General features: G+C 43.0%; 1 protein-coding gene across 1 annotated transcript in view; it reads right to left on the reverse strand.

The window, feature by feature from the left end:
• LOC139364955 (RNA binding protein fox-1 homolog 3-like) overlaps positions 1–27823 on the reverse strand; it is a 409389-nt gene that overhangs the window by 349196 nt on the left and 32370 nt on the right. The window contains exon 2 of the mRNA XM_071102230.1: positions 21286–21415. The gene's annotated coding sequence lies outside the window, so the exon portion shown is untranslated. The remainder of the gene's footprint in view (positions 1–21285; positions 21416–27823) is intronic.

The following is a 27823-nucleotide window of genomic DNA, read 5'->3' on the forward strand; positions in this document are numbered from 1 at the left end:
ACCTATCTTCTCTCTCACACTATCGCTCTCAAACTTCTTGTCGCTCTGTTTTATTTCCTTCCTTGTGTCTCTATCGCTCTCATTTCATATTCAAAACATGGTTTTACAATTGTCCTAACTGTTTTCTCTATTAGCTGTTTTCTCACACATATATCAGACACTATCTCTCTCCTGATGTGTCTCTCTTCCTCCATTTCACTCCATCGCAACCATTCTGTGTCTCTACCTCTCCCCCTGTCTCAAATACACACCACTCCTGTTCCTCTCTCTCATTGGAGAGGGGGGGGGGGGTTGGGTGGGGTGGAATGATCGTGTTAGGGGGTTCACAGAAGACTGACTGTTTATTATTGTCTTCGGCCCACTTAACTCTGACAGTAACAGAATGAGATGGGGAGAGAAGCGAGTGCCATTAATCACGTTGTCGGGAGGGCCTGAGCCGAGAGGAGACGCATCCATATCCTGTCGCATGTGCCTATGAGAGGAACGGAAAGTGATTTTCAGGCCAGCCGACCGGCCTCACAGCACAGCACCACTGGATAGCTACAGCCATTCACATTTGGCCCGCTCACCCTCTCAGATGAAAAGTGCAGGAAAGAGAGAAGTGGGCGGCTGTTCACACTCAATCTTCTTCAAATGCTCCGACACATCGCACCTCCAGCCACCTCGCATTACCAGCAAGACCAAACAAAGTCCACAGTCATTCAAATGACTAGCTTACTTTCTCGTGTTGAAAACATAGAGTGAATGAGACCTCATTGCCACATTATGCTTACAAAAATATATTAGCGAATATCCTTGTAGGTTGATGATAATAAGAGATAAATTGGATTAAAGCGGGCGTAGGCAGGCTATTTATTTATGAATTCTCAAACACATTGAGCAACAGCAACCAGGCCAGGCTCTCTCTGTCGCTGAGGAATGGAATTCAAAGGTACAGAAGCACACAAAACTATCCAACAAAAGTACCATCTACGACTCTCCGATGCCACCCAAAGTCTGTCAGGCATCAATCCGTCTGAGTATGCCCACAATGGTGAGCTTCGTTACGACTCTGCCCACTGATTGACAGATGGCTGCGGCTCTGAAGTCTCCTCTCGGCTCCAACGGAAGACAGCCGCACACCTTCCCCTGCTATCAGTGGCACCCAGATGTGGCACAGCAGCTGTCCCCCAGATTATTCTGCCGCGTCTCTGACCGCCATCTACATTGACAGGCGTCTAAATATTTAATCATGCCAGAAGGAGCTGCCGCACCACACACTTTAGTAGACAGAGAGAAGGAGAGAGGGAGGAGAAGGGAGAGGCAGAGAGAAAGAGAGAGGTGGAAGGTTGGGTCATGACAGGGCATATTTGATGTTTGAGGAATGGGGAAAGGGAAAGACAAGAGGGTGACAACACACCATCATTTTTTAGAACAAATGACAATGCCTGAAGAATGGGTGACAGCAGCCTGTGTTTTATAAATTCCCTGAGAACAGCCCAAGCTGAGACAATACTATTCTGATTTCCTTCAATACCTTCAGGGAGATATTGAGACCACTTGAGTTTTCCATTAGTATCCGTGGTGCAAAGTGTGTTGACTGGAATGACGAATGACTTTGTGTGTGTGTTTTAGTGTCTGTGTGCACGTGTTTACTGGTGTGTGCCGTGGCTGACAGCTGATCAGGATCCACGTGATGTGCCTGAGGTACTCTCAGTAATTCAGCCTTTTTTAATGCCTTGGCTCATCCCCAAGCAACAGATTGCTGCTGTCGCTGGAGTTGCGCCTCACAGATGGAGCAGCATCACTTCCTCAGGAGCCTGACAGGATCAATCCAGGGGCTCATTCGCTCGCAGTCAATTAAGCCATGTTAGTTTTGACAGGAGCCACAGGCAAAATAACAGCCATCACTGTCACCAGAGAAAATATTGTGACCAAACAAAAAAATGGTCTTGTTTACTGAAGGGAGGATTGACTTTGCTGGAGAAAGAAGCTGTTTACTGTATCGTGTCACCGCTGCAATCCCATCAGATAAGACTGAGAGCACTGTCTGAATCTTCAGCAAAGGCTGCCATGTGTTGTCATAGATGAAGAGACTAGGAAATCATGAATAAGGACTAATGCTGACCTTCATCTATTTCCAAGCTGAATTCAGTCCATATGACACAGACACTATTTATAAAAAAACACTCTTTCTCATTCTGCCCAGCTGCTTCCCACTGTTTCTGCCATTTGAAATTTGAGTGTGATATAGGTCAGCCTATTTTGAAAGTCAAAACAACAAAATTCTTCATCTTATTCTTAAAAAATTACTCACTGGAAATATGAACACTGGAATATTCATATTTTTCTAAACAATATGAGCGTGGGGCCTACCTACTTATGAACCTGCCTATATGCCTCCTGCTGTGGGAAAGGTGCAGCGTGGCTCTTTGAACTCACTGAAGGGAGAGTGAGTTGGACATGTAGGTAGGTAGCTGTGGGCGACGGATTGAAAACACTTGGCATCTGCTTGCGAGTCTCCACACACCCGAGGTGAGCTGAGCAGAGCAGCGGCAGGACGGCAGGTTCACACTTCTTCCTGGCTGAGCCTGGCTTTACCCTGGGCATCATTACAGACACTACACATCCTTCCTTTGAAGGGTTATCAAGGCCCCTCATTAAAGATGTCCCTGGCTTTCTTAGTGATGGGGGCCCCCACAGGGCGTAATATACCCCTTTAATTAGTTTGCAAACTCATTAGTGTGCGCCGAGCAATTAGGTGTCCTTCCTTCAGAATGGTTTACAACAGAACAAAGGGATCCCAGGGGCCATCAAGGAAGGAGAGCATAAATCCCAGACAACTCCTCTCACCACTACCACTACTGGAGGGGAGGTGTCATTAGGGAGCTTCCAGCAACATCACTAGTGCTCAGTCCCTTTTCCTTGTCCACTCAGTGGCCTGGTTCACTCTGCAGTGCTGGGAAACATCCAGCTCTATGCGTTTGATCTCTGTGTGCCAGTGTTTTAATTTATACTTTGGATAGAGACATTTATCAAGACAGGCACTTTTATGACACCCACTCTAGACACACCTAAACCTTCCTGTCATTACAATCTCTATGAGTCAGGGCCTAAACCTTCCTGTCATCACAATCTCTATGAGTCAGGGCCTAAACCTTCCTGTCATCACAATCTCTGAGTCAGGGCCTAAACCTTCCTGTCATCACAATCTCTATGAGTCAGGGCCTAAACCTTCCTGTCATCACAATCTCTGAGTCAGGGCCTAAACCTCCTGTCATCACAATCTCTGAGTCAGGGCCTAAACCTTTCTGTCATCACAATCTCTATGAGTCAGGGCCTAAACCTTCCTGTCATCACAATCTCTGTGAGTCAGGGCCTAAACCTTCCTGTCATTACAATCTCTGAGTCAGGGCCTAAACCTTCCTGTCATCACAATCTCTGTGAGTCAAGGCCTAAACCTTCCTGTCATCACAATCTCTGTGAGTAAGGGTCTAAACCTTTATGTCATCACAATCTCTGTGAGTCAGTGCCTAAACCTTCCTGTCATTACAATCTCTGTGCGTCAGTGCCTAAACCTTCCTGTCATCACAATCTCTGTGACTCAGTGCCTAAACCTTCCTGTCATCACAATCTCTGTGACTCAGTGCCTAAACCTTCCTGTCATCACAATCTCTGTGACTCAGTGCCTAAACCTTCCTGTCATCACAATCTCTGTGACTCAGTGCCTAAACCTTCCTGTCATCACAATCTCTGTGAGTCAGGGCCTAAACCTTTCTGTCATCACAACCTCTCTGAGTCAGGGCCTAAACCTGATTGCGTTTATTGTATGAACACACTCTTGAATGCCAGAAATGCTGAGAAGAGATTATTGTGTATAGATGGATGTATTTATGTACATCCATAGTCTTGATCCTTGTCTGGTGGTGACCCGTAGGAACATGAGTCAAGTCCCTGTGCAGTACGGATTTCCAGAAATTCTGTTAGTATGAAATCTCAAGGGTTAACTTTGAGAAGAAGAAGAGCCAATTCGCTGTCTTACAGCCTTGTGGCTGCCCACAGAAGGGAGACATGTTTGCCGAAGTGTTCATGCTGAACAAAGTGATTGTATCATCTGGGCTTACTCTTCGTTTGTGTGCTGCCTCTCCTGAAACCCTTTCAAGCTGTGTCACCCACAACTCAGGAAAAGTTTGAAAAATGGAGGAAGGGAACCATGCAAAGTGGACACATTCTCCAGTCAGCCGTAAAATAGCTGAGGGATGGACCATTAGCCATTCACTGCTACCGACTGAGTTGCAGATCCCACATCTGCAAAAGCAGAAGGTCACTATAAACTTAACGAAAGAAACATGGCTTCGTAGGAGGGGACAAGTTAATACAAATACATAAACAATAATGACAAATAAACAACAATATGTCCTACCTTTAGAGCCCTAAAACATTAAGAGGTTACAATAAATGAAATAGATTACACAATACATAATCACCATATTTTTAGATTAACAAGTGCATGTCTGGATAACCCTCCTTATTCCAACAAGTCTCTGTGGTCTTGCCCTGTGATGACCTCACCAAAATGCCATCTCCACTGCTCTTTACCTTGAAGGTTGGCGAGCCATGGCCTAAGGAGTCTGATGGACTAGACATGTACCTTCACTTTTCCAAGGCACAAACCAGTCAATGTGTCATCCAGGGAAGAGGTTGAACCTTTAATTAAAGTGGAGAGCTGCTGTCATCAGGCCCCTGCTAAATGCCACACGATAAATAGATGATCTCAGGAAGCTGCGTTGGGAGTTTCTTTCACTCAAGGAGATAAAAGGCCATACACACTACAGGATAACCACGTATCAACATGTTAAGGACTTTCAATTGCAGAAATACATTAAATGACCTGATTGCGAACCAGGCATGCCTGACAGACCCTGTTGTTTGGGGGAAGAATGTTGACAATGTCACGTAGACTGGTTATTAATGGAAACCAAGCTGAAAGAATGTGCCTGTGAGCGACATTATTAAGGATGGATGATGGGTTACAGAGTGATCACTCATGGAATGCAATCAATATTTATTCTGCTAAATGCTAAATACATTTCAAAGTGTATTGCTAATGGTTAAGAGACATTGTGGTGAAAATAAAATGCAGAGGTTTGGACACAAATTATTTGGCAAATTGGTTGATTGTGCAATTGCATTAATGAATGCATTATTAGGTGAGTTCACACTACTACTTAGCCCTGGGCTAAGGGAGATTTAACCTGGGGCTAAGCGAGTGTTAATATTGGTCTTTCCTAAATTAGCCATGGATGGAGATATGGATTTGGACTTGTAGTTTTACTTAATTCTCCGTACTGGCCAATGATTATAACAGGGATCCTGATCCAACCATAAATTCATACATTGTGCCCCTAAACTGAGAGGGTGGAAGTTCAATTTGTAGCTAGATACAGTAGGCTAATGTTAACTAGCTGGCTCATCGTTGCCCATGAAAGAAAGGCTAGCAGGCAAGCATTTTAGCGAGGTAGCCTTGGCCAACAAAAACTAAAAGCCTGTACAGTATGACAGACTCATAGACCATTTCGTCAACACGAAAGAGAGGAGGATAGCATTGACGTTTCTCTACAAGGTGAGTCAACATGTTATTTTCCACTTGCAAGCATGCACGAATACACGTACACACACACACACACACACACACACACACACACACACACACACACACACACACACACACACACACACACACACACACACACACAAGACAGAAATCAGTACCATGGACAGCCACATCATATTTAGCTTACGTTGATTGGACTAAATTGTTTTTGCCACCTTTTAGTTGTCACTGTATTAGACTAAGCATAGGTGATTTGATGATGTTGAAATGTTAAAGCTGAAATGGTACTCTAATAGTGGAGGCAGCTCCTGTTTTCTTTTCGACTTGCGGTAATTCTCCATGGCTCTAAAATAATAGTTGTTTAGTAGTCTGAAGGTGTCGGAAACATTAACTTCCTTGACCATGCTGTAGGTCATGTAACTGCTTTTTACATGCAATATGCTTTGTGGACAGATGTTGCTCTCCAGTTTTGTGCTGAAACAAAAGTGTGGTTGAATTTATTCTGCCAATGTGTCTTCTTATAGTCTTCTTATTGTGTCGGCCTTAGCCCTATATATCATGGTGGCAAGGAATATGAACTAACACATAGGTTGGAATATGGCCATGTTTTTCCTGGCTTGGCTTCCCCAGTGATTTTAACCACGCTCCGCTACTGAAAGTTGATGTCTCATTTGTGCACAGCATTCCCTGTACAGGGGTGAGGTCGAATTTCAAAAGTGAAACATTATTTCCGAGGTCAGACAGGCAGACAGCAAGGTTTATACAAACAAACAATCACTGTTGGAAATCAAACGCTAGGCTAGAAGCAACAGGATGTGATGATAAATATCTTATTATTTATAACATGGGTCACACGTCAGAAAATAATGTTGGTCGTATATTGTGTTTGTCCGTTAGCCCAGGGCTTTGGAATAAGTGTGAATCCTTAGCCCAGGGCTAAAGATTAGCCCAGGGTTATCAAATCCTAGTATGAACACAGGCTAAGCTAGCCCAGGGCCAGTCTAGCCTGTGGCAAAGATAGCCCGGAGCTAAGAAAAGGCCTATTGTGTATTGTTCTCACACATAAGCTATGTAATAATTATTAATGATGTCTTAATTGCCAGCCCAATCTAATTATAAATATACTTTAAGAATACATTTTTTTTTAAACTATATAAGATTTATATTGTAGAATTGGAAGGATAAGATATAATTGACATTTGAAGCAGATCTTCGCTTGTTGGCTGACACCAAGCTATAATTGAACGCACATAAAACCGTATTTATTTTTCCCATGTCTGTGTTCCCCCTGTATTTTCAATTTAATTTAAATCTGGTTATCAGGAAGCTTCATCTTGACCCTTCAAATCTAAAAAAAAAAATGATCACCCTATCTCTTGTCTTCCCTTCTTCTCAGAAACCCTTGAATGTGCTGTCAATTCCACTGAATTCCTTTCTCAGCGTTCTCCACTTGATCCCCTCTAATCTTGCTTTTGTGCAGCTCACTCAACGGAAACAGCTCCTCTGTAACTGAGTGCTTATGCAGCTTCTCTCCTCCCTGTCTTAATTCCCCTTGATCTCTAGGCTGTATTTGATACCGTTAATCTTTAGACACATTTTACTGTTGCTGATCTGACAATCTTTGGCACCTCTTGTTTCTCAAATTATTCTCTAACCTTGCTGATACTTTTCATAAGGTCAACTGAGAAAAGTCCAGCCCAGCGTTCACAACAATGAGGTTCCCCAGGGCTCAGTGTTGTGTCTATTCCAATTCCATCTCCCTTCCCATGGTCTTGACCCATACATTATTTTTTGCTAGTTATCTTCCATTTACGTCATTCTCATAAAGTCTGCTTTACACTGTCTTTGTCTTTATCCTGATGTCTTTTTGTCCTTGTGTTATTCAACCACATGCAGGTACTAAAATAGTTGATTTACTTTTGAAATCAGCTTATTCAATTTATTTTTATAATCAGCCCAAAGAATTACAGTATCCACAGAAGCTATTTTTATTGCCCTTGACCCATACTCAATCAACATCATCTTAAATATTAGTTTTTGTGAATTAATGCTCTTGCGACCATTTCATTTGAAACATGATCTGTTTGTTCCAGTGTTCATATTTCATTGTCAGAGATCCTCGTTCAGCTTACCTCCTCCCCTACTGTTCCCAAGCCATATGATAACGTATGTACAACTCATTCCCTAATTACTTTTCATTGTGGCCTTAGGATGCCTCTCTTTTGACAATACCTTAATCGGCTGATGAAAATTGTTAATATTCATTCCTCATTAATGCACTTAATTTACCTCACCATCTAATCTTCCTAATAATGAATTTCCTCCCATATCAATTAGGCTTCCCTATTTCATGTGGACACATTATTTGGGTTTATTTAGTGCATGTCAAAAGGAATGGTTATGTCACATAATTTGCAGTGTGCTAGGTGGCCAGAGCTTTGGTCACAACCAGGAGCCTTCATTTTGCTTTCTCTACTCCTCAGCGTCCACTAGCGATCACATTTCCCACAAACCCACCATATGTGGCATCTCAGTTAATTATCCAAAAGAAATTGTCAGAGGACGTGGAATAACAGCAGGTGACCATCTCCAGCCCAGAGCAAAACCAACACTAACTGGTCAAGCTCAGCTGCCCTCTCTCCTCAACTAATGGTGGTGCCCGGAATGTGTTCATTCACGCTGCTTGGCCTTCATTACAGATCAGGGAAGGTGCAATTAGTAGGAGCTCCCCACCAGCTTATAATTACCTTAAGACATCCACTTAAATAGAGAACATTATAAATCAGCTCCTGTTGCCTATCAGGCTCTATGCAACATTATGCCAACAGATGTCAGATGCAGCCATGGACAGGCCCCTTGGTGGCAGTGACAGCCAACAGCTACTGTTAGCTTCTCTAATGAATAGAATTGGGCTTCGGCTTTGTATTTTTGAGGGGTTCATTTGAGGTTCAGAGCTATATTTCTTGTGAATTAAAAAAAAGAAGGACAGCGAGGGGAGGCGAACAAAAGACCAATTAACAGTTGGATACAATGCAACAGATAACAGTTTGTTTGATGTTTCTCCCAACTTTGTGACAAATTAAACTTTTCATCTTCCATTTATACAGAAACATGATCCAGCGATGGGGTCTCTCTCCCCTTAGCCTCACATTGGGGTGAGGTGCCTGTTAAGGGTTTTGTGACATCCACATTCACTTGCATCAAAGCCCCACAGTTGCATCAAAGAAGTTATAATGACAGACAAAAACATTATTCACAGAAGGAGCATTGTTTGGTCACCCACTGTTTCTCCATTACATAAAAGTATGTCAGGCTTAGAGGGAGAAAAACATCACACAATAACCACACAGACAAATCCTACTGAATTCTCTCATAAACAAAGCACCCATTTGGCATGATTTAGAGGGGCTTGGAAAAGCTGTTATTTGACAATAGCCGTTCCAAACGAACAGAGCCTATCTTTTGAAACTGAACTTTCCGTCGTCCCAATTCTTTGAGCTTGCTGCATTTACAAAAAAAATCACCTTAAAGGTTTTCTGTCATTTCACATGTGAAAAATAATTAAATGTCCATTACATTTTTTATCACTGTATGTGTCTCTGAAAACAAAAACACAACATTAATTCAGAGAGCTGTGGGAAGACATATGAAAGGTTCCAGCTTCAAAGCCTGACCTTCATCCACCTGAAGTCATGAGAGACTGCAAGAAAAACAAAGCTGAATGCATGAATGCCAAATATCCCCATTAAAGATCACTGACAAAGGAATTATATTCTATAGGAGATGGCTGTTTCTTCATATGGAACTGCATTTCGAAATGCATCTACCAATTTGCAGCCTCTGGAAAAAAAGATCACCCCTAACCTCATCTTGTTCCTATACCAGGAAGTGCATTGTTGCGTACAGCAATGAATAGAACATAATAGGATGTAGACTGGTGCTGTGGCGAGAAAAATAAAGCAACGCTTCTTCAAAGTATCTTGAATAGGTCTCGCTGGTTTAGTAATAAAGATCACTTGTATTGAGTAAATGTCTGTCTGAAGAGATATTCCATTTAAAAAACATAAGGTATGCCATGCTTAATGTTGTATAACAAATGTGCAAATCCATGTCTTAAAAAAAACTGTTTAAGCTTTTGAAGATAAAGTTAACATGGAAAACAACATTTCATATCAAGCCCACAATAAGCCTCTTTGGTCACACTTTACATTACAAAGGCCTTATACCAGAAGTAACAAGCTGGGAATGTTGTATCATCTGGCCGATCTGCTGTTTCTCAGCTCTAAGCCTAAAGCCCACAAAACAACTGTCCTCTGGTCTGGTGTAGACTTTCAGTGGCCTTAAAAAGTGTGTGTGTGTGTGTGTGTGTGTGTGTGTGTGTGTGTGTGTGTGTGTGTGTGTGTGTGTGTGTGTGTGTGTGTGTGTGTGTGTGTGTGTGTGTGTGTGTGTGTTTGTGTGTGTGTGTGCTTCCCTTGGCCACTTTACATTATGAGGTCAATGAAAGGTAAGGGCTTCACCCTCTCTCAGCGTAGCAATCAGACAAAAAGTGTTGTGTCTAACATAACCCGGGGTGGGCAAAGCTATCTATTCCAGAGATATCCATCGGCCCTTTGTCTATAGAGGACCTTTAATAGTGGCACTAATCCACTTAGCTATCATACAAATTGTATTTCTGTGATGATTTGAGGCTGACATCAGCAAGTTCAGTGTCCAGAGCTATCGGATGGCACTGACTAGATGTATGCCGACAGTACATGACCTATTTAATGGTTAAGAAATGATAGATCAGATTATGGCTTTCTACTGGAGTGGCCCTGTGAGTGAACGACCTCTGCTGTCATCCTTAAGCTTCATTGTTTGCACCTGATATGAAACTTCATATTTTAATGCGATTATCTTGCTTGGTATGTATGAAACAAGAGATGATTTATGAAGTGAGTTCATGTGGCTCTAGTCAAGCTTCACTTGCCGACCATATCAACATCATTTGTCATTTCTTTGTTACATCTCGCTCAATATCTCTTAGGAAATTAGATTTGTTTTTTCCCCGCTCTCCTCTAAAACTTTTGTGAGAAATTATAAGTTTCTACGGTTGACGAGACAAAACAGGACAAATAAATCAATACAAAGCAAATGAAAGCAAATTGAATCTATTAAAGCAAAATTACTGGGAGAAAAATCACCCAAACGCGACACATCCCAGAGAGTCATGGCCATGGGCACAATTAATGACAGAGGTAGTAAAAAGGTGTTGGATCATTAAGCTTGCAGGGGCCTGTGTGCATGCAGACAAGATCCCTACGCCAGACCAGCACAAACAAGCCCCCCATCTTAATGGCCCATTGAAGTAGTGCTGCCCTGCATATCAGTGAAGCAGGCTGCCTGCAAGGGCCTAGCCTTCTACAATACCTCAGCTATCACTATAATCACTGGGGATGTGTTGGATTTTCATACAAAAAAGTGAGAATCAGGGAGCGAACCTGCGGCTCCACCTCCGTCTCCTTCCTTACCTGAGGAATACCAAGCAGCGGGGTGCCAATGGAGGACCTTGAGATCAGCGTGAGCTTGCAAGGGGGGCTCTCCAGGGCAGCCATGAGTAATTAGCTCTAATTAGTAGCGGTGATTAACCGCGCTGGGGAACGTGGGGGCCGTAGGGGAGCAGATTGATAGAGCTGGCCCTCCTAACCCATAGAGGCTCTACTGCATCTTAAGCAGAAGGGACCCTGCCTGTGCCCGCCAGCCAACCAGATAGCATGTTCACCTAGCATAAACAAATTAAAATCAAATCCAACTTTATTGGTCGCGTACACAGATTTGCAGGTGTTATAACAGGTGCAGCTAAATGCTTTGTTTCTAGCTCCAACAGCGCAGTAGAACGTCGAGCAAATACAATACAAACACACAAACAATCAAGAAACAAACAAACAAACAAGAAATGACAGAACAAGTCCAATTAACAATCCAGAGTAGATGTATTTCAGTGAGCATGTGTCAGAATCCACAACATAAATACGTGGTTTGCAATGTTTCCTTTGTTGGGGCACTCAGCAAATTTTAGGTCATGTGACGGGAAACTTGAACGTTGTGAGAATTTTGTGCAGCTTCTGGCACTTGTTTACAGTGAACACTGAGGCTATACCCTTACAGTCTTAGACAGTAGCCAATAGGCTATTGTGGTTATTTGAGCATACTGTAGGCCTACCAACAAAACCAAGGGAGCAAATCCCATAACATTTTCACATTTCTATGATATAGCCTAAAGTAGCCTATATGTGGTGTTCAATGCAGACCTACATTGCATGAGACTTTTAAGATTTTTACATTATGAAGAGCTTGACATGAATTAATAATGTTTTACTTGGTCTGTAACACCATGGGCCAAAAAGGTGACTGTAAATTCCATTGTATTGTGTTGTATAATGCAAGAAACCACTTTAAAAATAAAATCTATTATTATTACCATACAGAGAATTAGACGATGTAGGGTACCCCTCTGCCTTCTTGGCTTATTTACATATTCAAGACTGTCTCAAAATACAACTCTGCCCCTTTAATGAAAACATAAGCTTTTTACTGATTTCAAAGAAATGTAGCCTACACGTTTTGTGTGTAGGAAGCAGTAACTTCCCATTGCTGACCTATAAGTATCTATAACTGGGCTAATAACTCGCTAACTAGCAAAGAATATCAACACGTGCACACACATGCTGATCTACACTGATCTGAAAAGCACATTCACTCAGGGGGGATTGAAAGAACGCTCATGGGCTACCTCAGCCAATATAATTCTACTCCGTTGCGTTCTGGTTCTGCCTACAACAAAATCACAGACTCAATCTTGCAAAGTTAGATTTGTTTTGGTTTGTTGCATTGAAAAGGGGCTGATATAATGTTGATTAGGTCACATAAAAACATTGATCTATATAGTGCAAACTAATGGGGCAAACTCAGTGATGTTCAATCTCTTGCGTCTCTGCACGACCTGGCATTTCTTCTGCGTGGCAGTCCTGGAGGAGGTTCTTCTGCGCACGTGCGCAGCTTAGAGGGAACATTAGTGCTGTGTAGACAGTGTATCATTTGGAAGGAAAATGGAATGTACAGTAGGTATATTGGGCTGAACTATGTCCAGAATACAGTACATACTGTACATACACAGTGCGGAAATAACAGGATATAAAGAGAATATGAGGTGACCAGCATACAATGAATCTAAAGTGCCTTCGGAAAGTATTCAGAATTCCCCTTTTCCGTATTATGTTATGTTACAGACTTTTTCTAAAATGTATTACATTTAAAAAATTCCTCTTCAATCTACACACAATACCACATAATAACAAAGCAGAAACAGTGTTTTATACATTTTAGCAAATGCATTAAATAAAAAAACAGAAATACCTTATTTACGTAATTATTCACTTTTACCCTTTGCTATGAGACACGAAATTGAGATCAGGTGCATCCTGTTTCCATTGATCATCCATGAGATTTTTATACAACTTGATTGGAGTCCACCTGTGGCAAATTCAATTGATTGGACATGCCTTGGCAAGGCCCACACCTGTCTATATAAGGTCACACAGTTGACAGTGCATGTCAGAGCAAAAACCAAGCCATGAGGTCGAAGGAATTGCCCGTAGAGCTCAGTAGAGACAGGATTGTGTGGAGGCACAGATCTGGGGAAGGGTACTAAAAAATGTCTGCAGCATTGAAGGTCCCCAAGAACACGTGGCCTCCAAATCAAATCAAATGTTATTGGTCACATACACATGGTTAGCAGATGTTATTGCGAGTGTAGCGAAATGCTTGTGCCTCTAATTGTTCCGACAGTGCAGCAATATCTAACAAGTAATCAAACAATTCCACAACAACTACTTAATACACATATACAGTATCTAAGTAAAAGGGGTGGAATACAAATATGTACATATAAATATATGGATGGGTCATGACCGACCGGCATAGACGAGATGCAGTAGATGGTAAAAATACAGTATATACATCTGGGATGAGTAGTGCAAGATATGTAAACATCATAATTAAAGTGGCATTAATAAAGTAACTAGTGATCCATTTGTTAGAGTGGCCAATGATTTCAAGTATGTATGTAGGCAGCAGCCTCTCTGTGTTAGTGATGGCTGTTTAACAGTCTGATGGCCTTGACATAGAAGCTATTTTTTAGTCTCTTTTTAGTCTCTGTAACATAGCTTTGATGCACCTGTACTGACATCGCCTTCTGGATGGTAGCGGGGTGAACAGGCAGTGGCTTGGGTGGTTGTTGTCCTTGATGATATTTTTGGCCTTCCTGTGACATCGGGTGCTGTAGGTGTCCTGGAGGTCAGGTAGTTCTCCCCCGGTGATGCGTTGTGCAGACTGCACCACCTTCTGGAGAGCCCTGCGGTTGTGGGTGGTGCAGTTGCTGTACCGGGATGTGTACACCGTGGAACTTGAAACTTTCCACCTTCTCCACTGCTGTCCCATCGATGTGGATAGGGGGGTGCTCCCTCTGCTGTTTCCTGAAGTCCACGGTCATCTCTTTTGTTTTGTTGACGTTAAGTGAGAGGATGTTTTCCTGACACTACACTCTGAGTGCCCTCACCTCCTTGTCATTGTCATTGTTGGTGATCAAGCCTACTACTGTTGTGTCATCTGCAAACTTGATGATCAAATTGGAGGTGTGCATGGCCACGCAGTCATGGGTGAAAATGGAGTACCAGAGGGGGCTGAGCATGCACCCTTGTGGGGCCCCAGTGTTGAGGATCAGCAAAGTGGAGATGTTGTTTCCTACCTTCATCACCTGGAGGCGGCCCATAAGGAAGTCCATGGCCCAAATGCACAGGGCGCGTTTGAGACCCAGGGCCTCAAGCTTAATGATGAGCTTGGAGGGTACTACGGTGTTGAATGCTAAGCTATAGTCAATGAACAGCATTCTTACATAGGTATTCCTCTCGTCCAGATGGGATAGGGCAGTGTGCAGTGTGATGGTGATTGTATCGTCTGAGGACCTATTGGGGCGGTAAGCAAATTGCAGTGGGTCAAGGGTGACAGGTAAGGTGTAGGTGATGTGATCCTTGACTAGTCTCTCATAGCACTTCATGATGACAGAAGGGAGTGCTATAGGGAAAGATTCATTCAGTTCAGTTATCTTTGCCTTCTTGGGAACAGGAACATTGGTAGCCATCTTGAAGCATGTGGGATAGGGAGAGATTGTATATGTCCGTAAACACACCAACACGCGGCTAGGGCAGCCTTGTGAGGATTAAGATGTTTAAATGTCTTACTCACGTTGGCCATGGAGAAGGAGGGGGGGGGGGGGGTGCAGTCCTTGGTAGCGGGCCGCGTCGGTGGCACTGTATTATCCTCAAAGCGGGTAAAGAAGGTGTTTTGTTTGTCTGGAAGCAAGGCGTCAGTGTTTGTGAAGTGGCTGGTTTTCTTTTTGCAGTCCGCGATTGCCTGTAGACCCTGCCACATACGTCTCGTGTCTGAGTAGTTGAATTACGACTCCACTTTGTCCCTATATTGACGTTTCGCTCCATCATTCTTAAATATAATAAGTTTGAAACCACCAAGACTCTTGCTAAAGCTGGCCGCCCGGCCAATCTGACCAATCGGGACAAAGCTCCAGAGGTCCTCTATGGAGATAGGAGAACCTTCCAGAAGGACAACCATCTCTGCAGCACTATATCAATCAGGCCTCTATGGTAGAGAGGCCAGACGGAAGCCACTCCTCAGTAAAAGGCACATGACAGCCCGCTTGGAGTTTACCAAAAGGCACCTAAAGGACTCTCAGACCATGAGATACAAGATTCTCTGGTCTGATAAAATCAAGATTGAACTCTTTGGCCTGAATGCCAAGCGTCACGTCTGGAGGAAACCTGGCACCTTCACTACAGTGAATGTGGGGATGTTTTTCAGCTGCAAGGGACTGTAAGACTCGTCAGGATCGAGGGAAAGGTGCACGAGCAAAGTACAGAGAGATCCTCGATTAAAACCTGCTCCAGAGTGCTCAGGACCTCAGACTGGGGCAAAAATGTACCTTCCAACAGGACAACGACCCTAAGCACACAGCCAAGACAATGCAGAAGTGGCTTTGGGACAAGTCTCTGAATGATCTTGAGTGGCCCAGAGAGAGCCAAGACTTGAATCCGATCTAACATCTCTGGAGAGACCTGAAAATTGCTGTGCAGAAACTCCCCAAATACAGGTGTGCCAAGCTTGTAGCAATATACCCAAGAAGACTCGAGGCTGTAATTGCTGCCAAAGGTGCTTCAACAAAGTACTAAGTAAAGGGTCTGAATACTTATGTAAATGTGATATTTCAGTTTTTTGCAAACATTTGCATACATTTCTAAAACCTGGTTTTGCTTTGTCATTAGGGGGTAGATTGATGAGGAAAAAACTATTTTATCCATTTTAGAATAAGGCTGTAACGTAACAAAATATGGAAAAAGTCAAGGGGTCTGAATACTTTCCGAATGTACATACATGGGGCATTAGTCTCAAGGATCAGGGCTGAGAACCGGGCAGGTAGCTGGCTAGTGATGGCTGTTCAACAGTCTGATGGCCTCGTGATAGAAGCTGTTTCTCAGTGTCTTGGTCCCGGCTCTGATGCACCTGTACAGTCTCTGTCTGCTAGATGGTAGCATAGTAAACAGACCGTGGCTCGGGTGGCTGAGGTCCTTGCTGATCTTGTTGACCTTCCTTTGACACTGAGTGCTATAAATGTTCTGGAGGGAAGGCAGGGTGCCCTCGGTGATGCGGTTGAGGGCGTTACAGTTGCCGTACCAGGCGGTGATGCAGCCTGACAGAATGCTCTCTATGGTGCATCTATAGAAGTTTGTGAGGGTCTTAGGGGCCATGCAGAATTTCTTCTACTGCGTGAGGTTGATGAGGCAGTGTTGCGCCTTCTTCCCCAAGGTGATGGCAGCATTTCAGGTCATCAGTGATGTGCATGCCAAGGAACCTTTGAAGCTTTTGACTCGCTCCACTGCGGCCCCATTGATTTTGATGGGGGAGTGCTTCCTCTTCACTCTACTGTTTTGTCTCATGTCTACGCTGTATTGCAGGTGTAAACAACATTGTGCCTACCCATCTCAGAAGCTGCATCTCAGAAGCTGCTTCCTATTCTGTCCCTGTGCAGGTAAATATATTGTTTACTTTTTGTGTGCTTTGAAATGCATTGTGTCATGATACAATTCCATCCAAAGTGTTTTCGATATATCTAATATTATGACACATTTTTGTTGATTCTCTATGTCATTTCAAACTAGAAGATTATACTTTATACTCTGCAATTGAGCACCAATCCAGCTTTTGATTCAAACAAGCAAATTCAAACAAGCGAATGTACCGAGCTTGATTTTTAAACACGTCAATATGTCTAATTAGTGTCATTCTCCCATCCCCAATAATGTTCCTAAAAGCTGGGCCCAGTCTCCGCCAGCCAGTCAATTCTTAAAGATGGCAGGGGGGCTCTTAACAAGATAAGCTCTGAGATCAGTGTTCCTGGGGGAACATTACCTGAACAAGCGAGCTGATGAAAATTACTGTAGTGTACCGCCGCCTGCTTGGATACAGCTGAAGTGTTGTTCAAACGTCTCAGATAAAACAACCAACAGGAGTACCACTAGAACACCTATAATTCCCACTCCGCACAGGGAAAGGCTGAGAAAGACGGGAGATGATCCTATTTGTACTGAGACTTGATTAAGAAACAGGCTTCAAATCCCGCTATTTAACAAGGTGGTGGGGATTAAAAAGGTCTCTCCAAATCCTGAGAACAGCAAACTGTTTGCCTGGAAAGCTCTTTTCATAGTGCTCCACTGAGGGATGAAAGCTGAGAGGAGAAACCACTACTCACCTCCTCTCATTAAAATGATCTCAGCTCTCACAGAGTGATTGGTCCAAGGGACTTGATGACTGCCAGACAGATGCAGGCATTATTTCGCTGTTTCTTTCTAACATAGGAAGGAACGACCTTGGCTTAAGCATGTTTTTCAGATGCCATTCTCTGTGGTTCCAACAGATATGAGGCATTTGGCATTGGGGGAGGGCTTTGTGTGTGTGTGTGTGTGTGTGTGTGTGTGTGTGTGTGTGTGTGTGTGTGTGTGTGTGTGTGTGTGTGTGTGTGTGTGTGTGTGTGTGTGCGTGGTGCGTGCGTGCGTGTGTGTGTGTGTGTGTGTGTGTGCTCTTGTGTTGATATCTGCTCTGGCTTTGACTGCTGTTGGCAATTTAAGATAGGGTGTTCTCACAATGCCTCAGCAGCCTGAGATGTGCAATATTGACTGGTTTCAATTTCCTCCATTTTGACAGCCCATTTCGGCCGCAACTCTGAATAAAGAGGGCCATAGTCTCAGGCATTGCAGTACACATCACTCTCTGATCAAATGTTCCCCTCTCCCCAAGCCTTTAGGGAGACTACACAACACTGGCATACATAACACTGGATGAATATAGCCTGGACACAGCCTCAGATTACTGCAAACCACAGTCAAGTCCAATAGAAGCACCAAATGATTTACGTATCCTCAAACTGAAGTCATTTTGAATGGTATATGCACCATTAAAAATAAAATGAAGAAATGATCAAGCCAACGGTTGACGCTCATTGAATTACATGTTCAGCTTGACAGCTCTGTGTTGGTGAAGAAATGAAAGTAAAATTAGATTTAGAAAAATGAATATGGGGAATAACAGTATTGCTTTCTCGGAATTGTCAAACTTGACAGTGCTATTACCATCACTACAAGATCAGCAGTTGGCATGTTGTATTCGGTGTACAGAAGTTAGCCGTTTCACCCCCCGCTGTTTCAATGGACTGATTGAATTACATGTAAATGAAGGAAACGGAGCAATTTCAACAACATTGCATCTTTAATCATAGTCCTAATCCAACTGACAAACCCTTTTTGCCAATATGGAAGTATAGCACTACTGGAAAGCATCAGAATATAAACACACCTTTAAAACATCACAGCTAGTGGAGGCCATGTCCATAAAATCTGCTTTTGGCAAAGAACTGAGACAATTTTCTGATAGCGTTATAGTTGTTGTTGAAGTCTAATCCGTTGACAAAGAGTATACTAGTGTGTATGTGCCAGGGAGCTCTGACCTGATATATGAGGGTCATATTCTATACAGACCATTCTTCTTAGCTCTTCCACATCGTGCTCTAAGTCAGGGCTGAGGCGGAGACTCCATGAATGACCCTTAATGTGACAGAGAAATGGGGATCACTTTCTCTCTGTGGCTGTGCCAGCAGTCTGATGATATCGACTAGATGGTGTGAGCGGGCGGGGGAGACTCCAAAAAGCGGATTAAAGCGAGGAGATAAGGCTATCCACTGTAATTAAGCCCTATCTCTGGACAGCCACTGAAGAAGATACATCATCCTTCACAGCCTTGCCACTGTTGAAATACACTAACAATTATTCAATAATTAATTTTTATGCATGCATGAGCCAAACACTAATAGGACATATTTTAACTACAACATTATAGCGTACTGTTCAACTAAATTAATTGGGAATGCATTTATGATCAATGTAATACATCACCTTTTTCATATTTTTTAATCACTCTATTGTAATTGTATCAGCTCTGTTGTCAGGCCTTTTATGATGCAGCCTATGTTAATTTCCCTTTCCAGACATTTCTAATTGAGAAGTGAGATATATAGGCTTGTGGCACTAGACATACTACAGGAGACATTAGCCAGGGCCCTCGGGGTGCCACTGCTGCTATCCATCCTGCATTGTTAACAGGAAGTTAATAACATGAAGTTGAAGTATAATGAGAAGTCACCTTACAGGGTGCTGGAGTTACTCCTTCAGAGGACACTGTGAAATATGTCTGGACAAGGGCCCTCCACAATCAACCATCTCTGATCTCCAGTTCACATAGAAAAATTACCATAGAGTGAAATTTCACTGTGAATGGTGGTGCATGAGAAATGATAGGATTCAAATGAAATACATTGATAAAATGAGGTGAAAATACTTGGATCCTCCGCTTTAAAAGGACTTCTAGTTGACATAGAAAAATATTACACTCCCAAGCAAATGTGCCCTGTCTGTCTCAAATTGATATTTATCAAGCGAGAAATTGCAATTCAATAATTTAACCCTAGACTTTGAAATAATATTGTATTGTAATGACGGTTTTTACCTTTGTTGAATCAACAATTCCTTAGGTCCATGTGTTGCGTTGTTTCCCTACTGTTAAGAGATTTTTCACCATTTAGTTTCTAGCTACTATCGACCTTTTACTGTAGCTCTGAGACCCTTTTATGTCATCTAGTGTTGCACCAAAGATGTTTCCCAAATGGTTTTATAACACAGAACACATTCATCAAAGTATTCTATTTTCTTAAATCCTCCTTTTCTCTTCTAGATTCCAACACGATCATGCAATGTCTCTGGACATGGTAAGTGTTTCAAAGGCTTTCCTATGCTGAGGGTTATTAGACATGGGTAAACAGAAGCCATCTTTGAAATGCTCTGACATTTCCTCATCAACTGAAATGCAAACAGTGTGGAGCCTTCATCATTTTCCAGTAGAAAAGGTCTGATAGCAACGAATGTTGTGGTCAACACAGTGCAAGGGGACGTGAGACCACATTTGTGACTACATTACACCAGTTAGCCATTCCATGTTCCACCCCCTGCTGTTCACCACTGGCAGTCATAGCAACCACAAAGGAATTATAAACGGCTTGGAATAGGTTGCCCTTCATGAATGATACTGTTCAGCTTCCAACTATCTGGGTAATACATACAACACAGCTTTACATCAGGTGTTGCTGTTTGTCATGGCCTTATCGGAGGTTTCCTCCCTCTTGTCCTATCATACACTGTAACACCTTGACAGGAAGAGATAGCAGAAAGTACGAGGTGTCCTTTTCTACAGGTGAAACTCTCTTAAAGGCCTAATGTGGAGGGAGTCGTAAAATCTCAACTATTATTGCCATCCATTAATGGTCCACACTTCATTCAGCACCAATTAGGCTTTTTCTTCCCATCCTCTGTATCCTGAGGCAACCAGTCTAGGATTTGGAGATGGGGAGAGACAACCCTTCCACTAGGAGCACTGAATCACCAGGTTTAAGTACTCAGACTGCTTGAGTCTCCTCTCGAGAATGATATCCAGAGGGAAACAAAGAAGTCATAATTGTTTGAGTGACAGACTTTATGTCTCTGCACTGCAAGGTCAGATATTTACCGCCCCAAAAAACAGAATGGGATAAGTGATCTCTGGGATGGGAGGATTTCTTATAGAATAACTGACAGTAGTAGTGTGTGCCACAGTCAAGTGTAAAATGTAAGCTATATACTGCATGTTTTTTTTGTTAATTTATAATGAATTATTAATAGGAGAAGGCTGGCTTGGAAAAAGGTAAGCATCAGCTTCAATAGAATAAGTTTAAAAAATAGCAGAGGACAGAGTAGTAACCAAACTATAATTGTGTGATCACTTGCATGCCAACTTCAACCTTGTCCCTCCCAAAAAGCCATAAGGAAGAAATGTTCTCGGAGGTTCATTTGTGACTATATTATCACGAGAACTCGGGTAATTGCCAACAAATGACAAAAAAAGGACTATTGAAAACCAATTTGGCTTATAACTGACCGTGTGATGTCCTCTCAGCAGGTGGTTATTCATAATACAGCAGGTAATTCATATGAATTATTTCCTACCTGTCATTCACCTTGTTCCAGCGGCTCACTGTTGAAGTAATTGTAGTTCCTGTAGATTTCACGCTGGCACCTACGGCTGCTTTCTTGGCTGACCTTCCTGGACTCTCCCTTCAACCAATTATCTGTGGGCCTTACAGAGAAAGACACAAGTGTAAATATTCCAAAGAGAATCCTGTGGCCTCATTGATCCACAGCCAATACTTCCTGAAACTGATCCTGGTCAATACTTAACTACAGAAATAGCTAAGGATAGTAGCGTAAAAATAGAGCATACAGATGTACATGTTATGTCAGTGCACTGTGCTACTGCCATCTGTGGTTGTCAGTCATTAAAACGTAAAAAACTCACTTATGAAAAACATTGAACATTTGGCAATGTGCACTGAGTATGTTAAGCATTTTCATCAGTTAAACAAATCAGTGAGGTAACTTGCTGAGGTGTTTATGGGTATAATATTAAAGTTAGATATGTGATTAGAGTACAGTGAGATTCCACATGTCCACAACACTTTAACAGAAGATGATTTGTAAATCAAGCCATCTGACAGATTGAATGGAAGGTATGTGACCAACAAAATGTCCTCAATAGAAACAGTTCAGTGAGCATTCTTTCTGAAAACCTCTGGAAATGGTTATGAATACATCACATTGGCCTTTCTACATGCTCCACCTCTGAATTCAGTATCACAGCTAGCAAGCCAGCGGGGGCTACATTTGCCTTAAAATGTTTCATCTCCAAATGAAAACAGGCCACCTCCATGCAAAGAGCTGTGATGGTAAGTATGAGAGCAGGGTCATTTGGTGCCGACAAAGTATTGGTAAAATGAGTTTCCATGGAGACTGATATGCTCTCATATGCGAAGAGTGGCATTTTGGAATGAATGAAGCAAACTGCGGGGCATGAGATAATGGGCTTAGACAAAGAGAGACAGTGTCAACACCAGTGTGTTCACCCAGTCTGAGGTTTCGCCACACAAAGAAAGGGCTTCACCTGTAATGCACATGTCCTGCTGCCACTAAGTGTTTAGGCCTTCCATTGTTAGGTCAAATCCCTTAGAAATGGGTCCTCTTAAACAAAATAGATTAAAACATTTTTTTTTAAATTAATACCTCAACGAGTACAATTTCATAGATACATGTGTGTGGAATTACATCCTAACAGCTTTCACAGTTATAGTGTATGGGTGAAGTAATACAGTCGCCTATGAAACAAACCCATAAAGCACTGCTCAAAGGTGACCCTTTTGATGGGGCTTCCTGTAATGCTCTGTGAGGAAGCAGGAACTAGAGCAACTGAAATGCCTTTAAATCCCATGACCTCTCTGCCAAGATCGTGTTGAAACAACTACACTGTGATGATTGTCAGAGAAATTGACATGCACACACACAGCAATAGACGTGTGACAATGCAGACACAAGACACAACCTCCGATGCCTATATTTTCAGCGAGCGCCACTGTCATTGGTTGCAAGGTGAGCCACCTGTACACGCCTTAGACTCGTATTGATGTGATTGAGTTGGGATTTTTGCTTATCTCCGTAATATCAGTCACCTTGTTTTTCTATCAAAAGTCAACAACGGCACTATCTAACCCTGATATGGAGCCAATTAAATCCTTGTTTCAATCTACCGTGCCAGGGTGCTGTGAAGTGCATTCTAATGTCTCCTCAATTCAACACTTAACCCCTCAGAGTCTGGGCTCCTGCATTTGGTGCATTTAGAGACTGGGATGACTCAGGGATGGCTCAGCATACAGAACATTTGTGTGTCCACAGCCTGGGGTATATGTGGAGCAGGAGCCTACGGTTTATCAGAGAGGTGAGGGAGAAGGTGACGCTATTGACACGCAGAGGCACAGCTAAGCCACTTCAGATCCCAATCGATCACAGGTCCACTCCACTACATGTGGGATTCTCCCAATAAACCCAGATTTGTCCTGTCTGCCTCCCAGACCCCGGGACAGAGAGAGCTGGACTGTACCCATCCAACTCTAATATAGTCACAATTTGCACTGGCCAGACAAGTCAAATGTCCTCTAATTTGGTATTTGCCCATGTCAATGAGTCTCGTTCCTCTCAAGGTTTCGTTGAGTTCTCGTGAAGGACTTTCTTTACCTTGTTAATACTGTCCACTTAGGATAGCTTCATAAAGGACCGGAGTGGGACTATTTTAAATGGTCTGTGACAGTGACTGTCCACTTAGGATAGCTTCATAAAGGACCGGAGTGGGACTATTTTAAATGGTCTGTGACAGTGACTGTCCACTTAGGATAGCTTCATAAAGGACCGGAGTGGGACTATTTTAAATGGTCTGTGACAGTGACTGTCCACTTAGGATAGCTTCATAAAGGACCGGAGTGGGACTATTTTAAATGGTCTGTGACAGTGACTGTCCACTTAGGATAGCTTCAGAAAGGACCGGAGTGGGACTATTTTAAATGGTCTGTGACAGTGACTGTCCACTTAGGATAGCTTCATAAAGGACCGGAGTGGGACTATTTTAAATGGTCTGTGACAGTGACTGTCCACTTAGGATAGCTTCATAAAGGACCGGAGTGGGACTATTTTAAATGGTCTGTGACAGTGACTGTCCACTTAGGATAGCTTCAGAAAGGACCGGAGTGGGACTATTTTAAATGGTCTGTGACAGTGACTGTCCACTTAGGATAGCTTCAGAAAGGACCGGAGTGGGACTATTTTAAATGGTCTGTGACAGTGACGTTGTAAAAAAGCTCCTTAAAATCAAACTGTAATTGGATTAGCTAGGAATGAGTCCCAGACATCATCTAACGGAGCTGCAGGAGCATCCTTAGTAACCTGGCCCAACACTGACTTGACTGATGGCTGGCCCGCTTTGTTTGTTTTGCCTGATCTCTGTCAGTCACACCCCACATAATTACTGTGTGCCTTCGCAGGTTACATCGTGAATATTAGCTGCACTGTAAGCAAACTTTAATTACATGGGCAAGTGGGTTGAGTTAATAAGGCTGCTTCAAAAACACACAGTGCATCTCCCTCCTCCAGTTACCATGGCGTTGTGTTCAGGGATGGATAGGGTGTTTGTGCAGCTATATTCTGTGATGTAAATAAAATGGCGGCAAAATGATAAGCAGACTGGTTGACATCCTGTCTGGAGAGACTTGACAGTTTGAAATGACATTAATGCGTATCTCGTTATTATTAAATCTATATGTTCTGTACCTACAATATGCTATCGAAAATGGTGTGTTGTGCCTAGTTGAATTTGTGTCGATGCCTATCTCCTAGAACCCCATTGCTGATTCCTCTCATGCCTGTGTAGCGATGCAGAAGCCATCGACTCTGATGTTCACAGGTCAAGTCAGATTCATCTCAGGGCTATCTGATATCAATGCATCCCAGCGCTGTGCTGTGCTGTGTGAGAGAAATGACACGTTTAGATTACATGGGTGCCTTTAAAAGCCTTCAGCTGTACCTCGCCGGGCTTTCAATAGGTGGGAACACAGCGTTCATGTTATCTCCCTGGCTGCCAGTGCTCTCTTTCGCAGGCTTCTTTTAAAGGCAAGCCCACAAGGTCTTATTATTGGCAGGTTCAAGGGCAATATAAATCAGCTATGACACGTCCCATCGTTGTTATGTAGGGCGCAGAGGCCTCTGTCTGCGCCAGCCAGGGTCTCAGGTTGACCCTTTGTGTCTGAGGCGAGATCACATTAACAACCTGACTCATTACATTAACAGTGCTGCTACCAGCACAACATGAATAATGCCTACCCTTTCTGAAGGGGTTACAAACCAGTCAGAGCACAGCACACGGGAAGAAAGCATCATACTATTAGTATCCATGAATCCATAAACGACACACGCTGTCTAGAAATGGGTACGGATGTTGAAACCTATGCAAAGGCACTTTCTTCAACACATTAACGGTAGATGAGAGACAATATCTGTGAGTGAAACCTGCTGTTTACATTGTGTTCTCTGATTCAAAACGTAGGGGCTCGGTGAGAAATGTCTTTAGTATCAATCAAGCCAATCGTTTTGCTCGGCTGCTGATGCTTTGTTAATGGTTTTTATGCAGTGCACGCCGTGCTACGTTTGGGACCATTCCATTGGGTCAGCAGAATTTGGGGGATTCTTTTCTTGCACAGCAGCTCAATCTTTTTTAACCTTCCCCACCCCACCCTCCCTTCCTTTCTCATCCCAGCACCGGGGGATCTGTCACAAATCAAGGCTGGGGAGGTCAATAAAAGCAAACCATGCCAGACGCACTGACTGACACATCAAAAGTTCCCCTGGCTGTGATACACGCTCTGCCTTCCTTCCCTTCCGACCAATTTAGCTTGGTCCGAGGGGAGCCCCATAATCCATGCTTCTCAAAGTGTGCTTAATCAACCTCTGATTAAGAGAGAGCACGTTGAGAGGTGCCGAGCGAAGCAACCCCCCACCCCCCGCAGGCATCTCCAGGCCCCATCCACTCCACAAACCTTGAGTCAAACAAAAGAGGCAAAGGAGAGGAGGGGTGGCGGTGGGGTGGAAGAGTTCTTGATTTGTTTGTTTTCTCCTCTTTGTCCTTTGTCCCCATCAAACAAAGTATTCTCTTTTGTTCTGTGTTGGGTTCCATTCCGTTCCATTCCATTCACGTCCACAAATGGGAATTACAAATCTGACGTTTCAGTCTTTTTCTAATTTCTTTTTTTCTCTGTCTTTTTCTCTCCTCCCTTTTTCCTGTTTTTGTTATGATTGTCCTCCGGGTGTTGGAGAATGAATCAAACATCAGGATGTTGGTGGGATGGGCACAGCATTTCCTGAATGGATTGAATGCAGAGAGGGGTGTCTTGGTGGTGTAGAGCAGCAGTGGAGGTGACAGCAAATGGCCTCGCTACGGGGACCAGGTGCACATGGGGCTGGGTTTGACCTCTATCATACGCCCTTCACCACATGTACTCATTTTTTCTCTCAGTTTCTCTCACTCACTTTTATTCTGCTGATCGCTTTCTTCACACTTTGGTTCTTCTAGGTCTTTACCAGCAGTCAGTGTATCTTTGTACAAGATTAAGCTGTGTAGATTTCAAAGAGATTAAGTTTAATCACTTGGTATGTTCAAGAGGGAATGCTTTCATTTTGTATGTTTGTTTAATAAGAGACGTTAAACAGTATTTCCAATTTCCAAAATGGCACAAAGAAAGCTACTTCAACTCAAAAGTGGTCGAAAACACATTGTATGACCAACTTGCTCATCTAACTCGGCAAGATTGGACTCGATAAGAAAAAAGTTAATATTTAGGCAGTAGAAAAGTCCCAATAAGTACATTATTAAGTGAAAGCCACAGAGAGAGATGAAAGAACAGATAGATGGATATTTTCAACCCACACTCCTCTATCTCCTCAGCCATCCTCCTCTGTCAACCAACTCTGCTATTTCAGACACACTCTGATCAACAAAGTACTGCGCTTGTCCATAGCAACACCCACATAAAACACACAGTCAAGGTTGTATAATCTCTTCACCCTCATCCTAGAATATAAGCCTCTTCTGCCGTACCCACAGCACACGCAGGTCACTAAGTGGTGAAAAACAGCAACTCTTATAATGGCTTATGGTATTCAAAACGCATGAATTTATGACCCTGTAAATGATATCCAAAGGCTATGGTACTGTCAGCATGCAGGTATTGTCATGGAATTTGTACAGTGGGTGGTACAACAGCCTACATGTTCCATCTGTGGTCCCTGTGCAGATAGAAAAGTGTCTCTTCCTGCCACAGACAGCTTTTTAACTTTGATGTTAAGATTTTTTTCCCCCCAAAGCCATATCTCCTCAATCTCTCTCCCCTTCTCCTCCCCTCTCCTTGTATCAATTAGATTTTTGCATGTCAAGTCAGAAAGAGGTTGTCAGGGGAGATAGCGCTCTTGTCTCGTGTGATTGAGGTGGCAGCCATTTATAACAGAGCAGCCCAAAACGACAGATCCCCACTTATCTCAGCTACAGCTCGACTGCCGATGCCCTTTACATTGAGGCAAAGAGGATGAAGGTCTCACTGGGTCACTTTGTCAAAAGCAGCAGGACTATTACAAATCTCCCCAATCCATCCTTGTGTGGGGCATGGAGCTTTCCACTGGGAGCAGAGTGGGCTGTTTCAGCTCTGCCTCTCTCCTCAACCGATCTCTCTGTCTGTCTCTCATGCCAGGGTGTCTCACAGGGGGGTTGTTATCAGAAAGGGCCCATTTGTTATCCTGGTTTCACTACATCACCAAACCAGCTATTTGCTTATTTTATCTATCAAGGGATCCCTATTAATGTGAGTTATAAAATGTGTGTACCATTGTAGCGATCAAGTTCAGCCTTAGGACTGATTCTAGTCACATGAAATAGTCAACAATCGGAGGCAATTACACTAGCAGTAGGAAGATTGACACTGGTACTTTGATGTGAACAAACTTGAACATGGAGTTATACTCCCTATGAAAATTCTGGTCTGATCCCTATGTTAATACATATGTAAGATCTTAATTTGATCACACTGCTGCAGGAGATGTTTCCTGGAATAAAGGAAATGTA

Source organism: Oncorhynchus clarkii, chromosome 13 (assembly GCF_045791955.1).
Source record: "Oncorhynchus clarkii lewisi isolate Uvic-CL-2024 chromosome 13, UVic_Ocla_1.0, whole genome shotgun sequence".
Taxonomy (NCBI): Eukaryota; Metazoa; Chordata; class Actinopteri; order Salmoniformes; family Salmonidae; genus Oncorhynchus; species Oncorhynchus clarkii.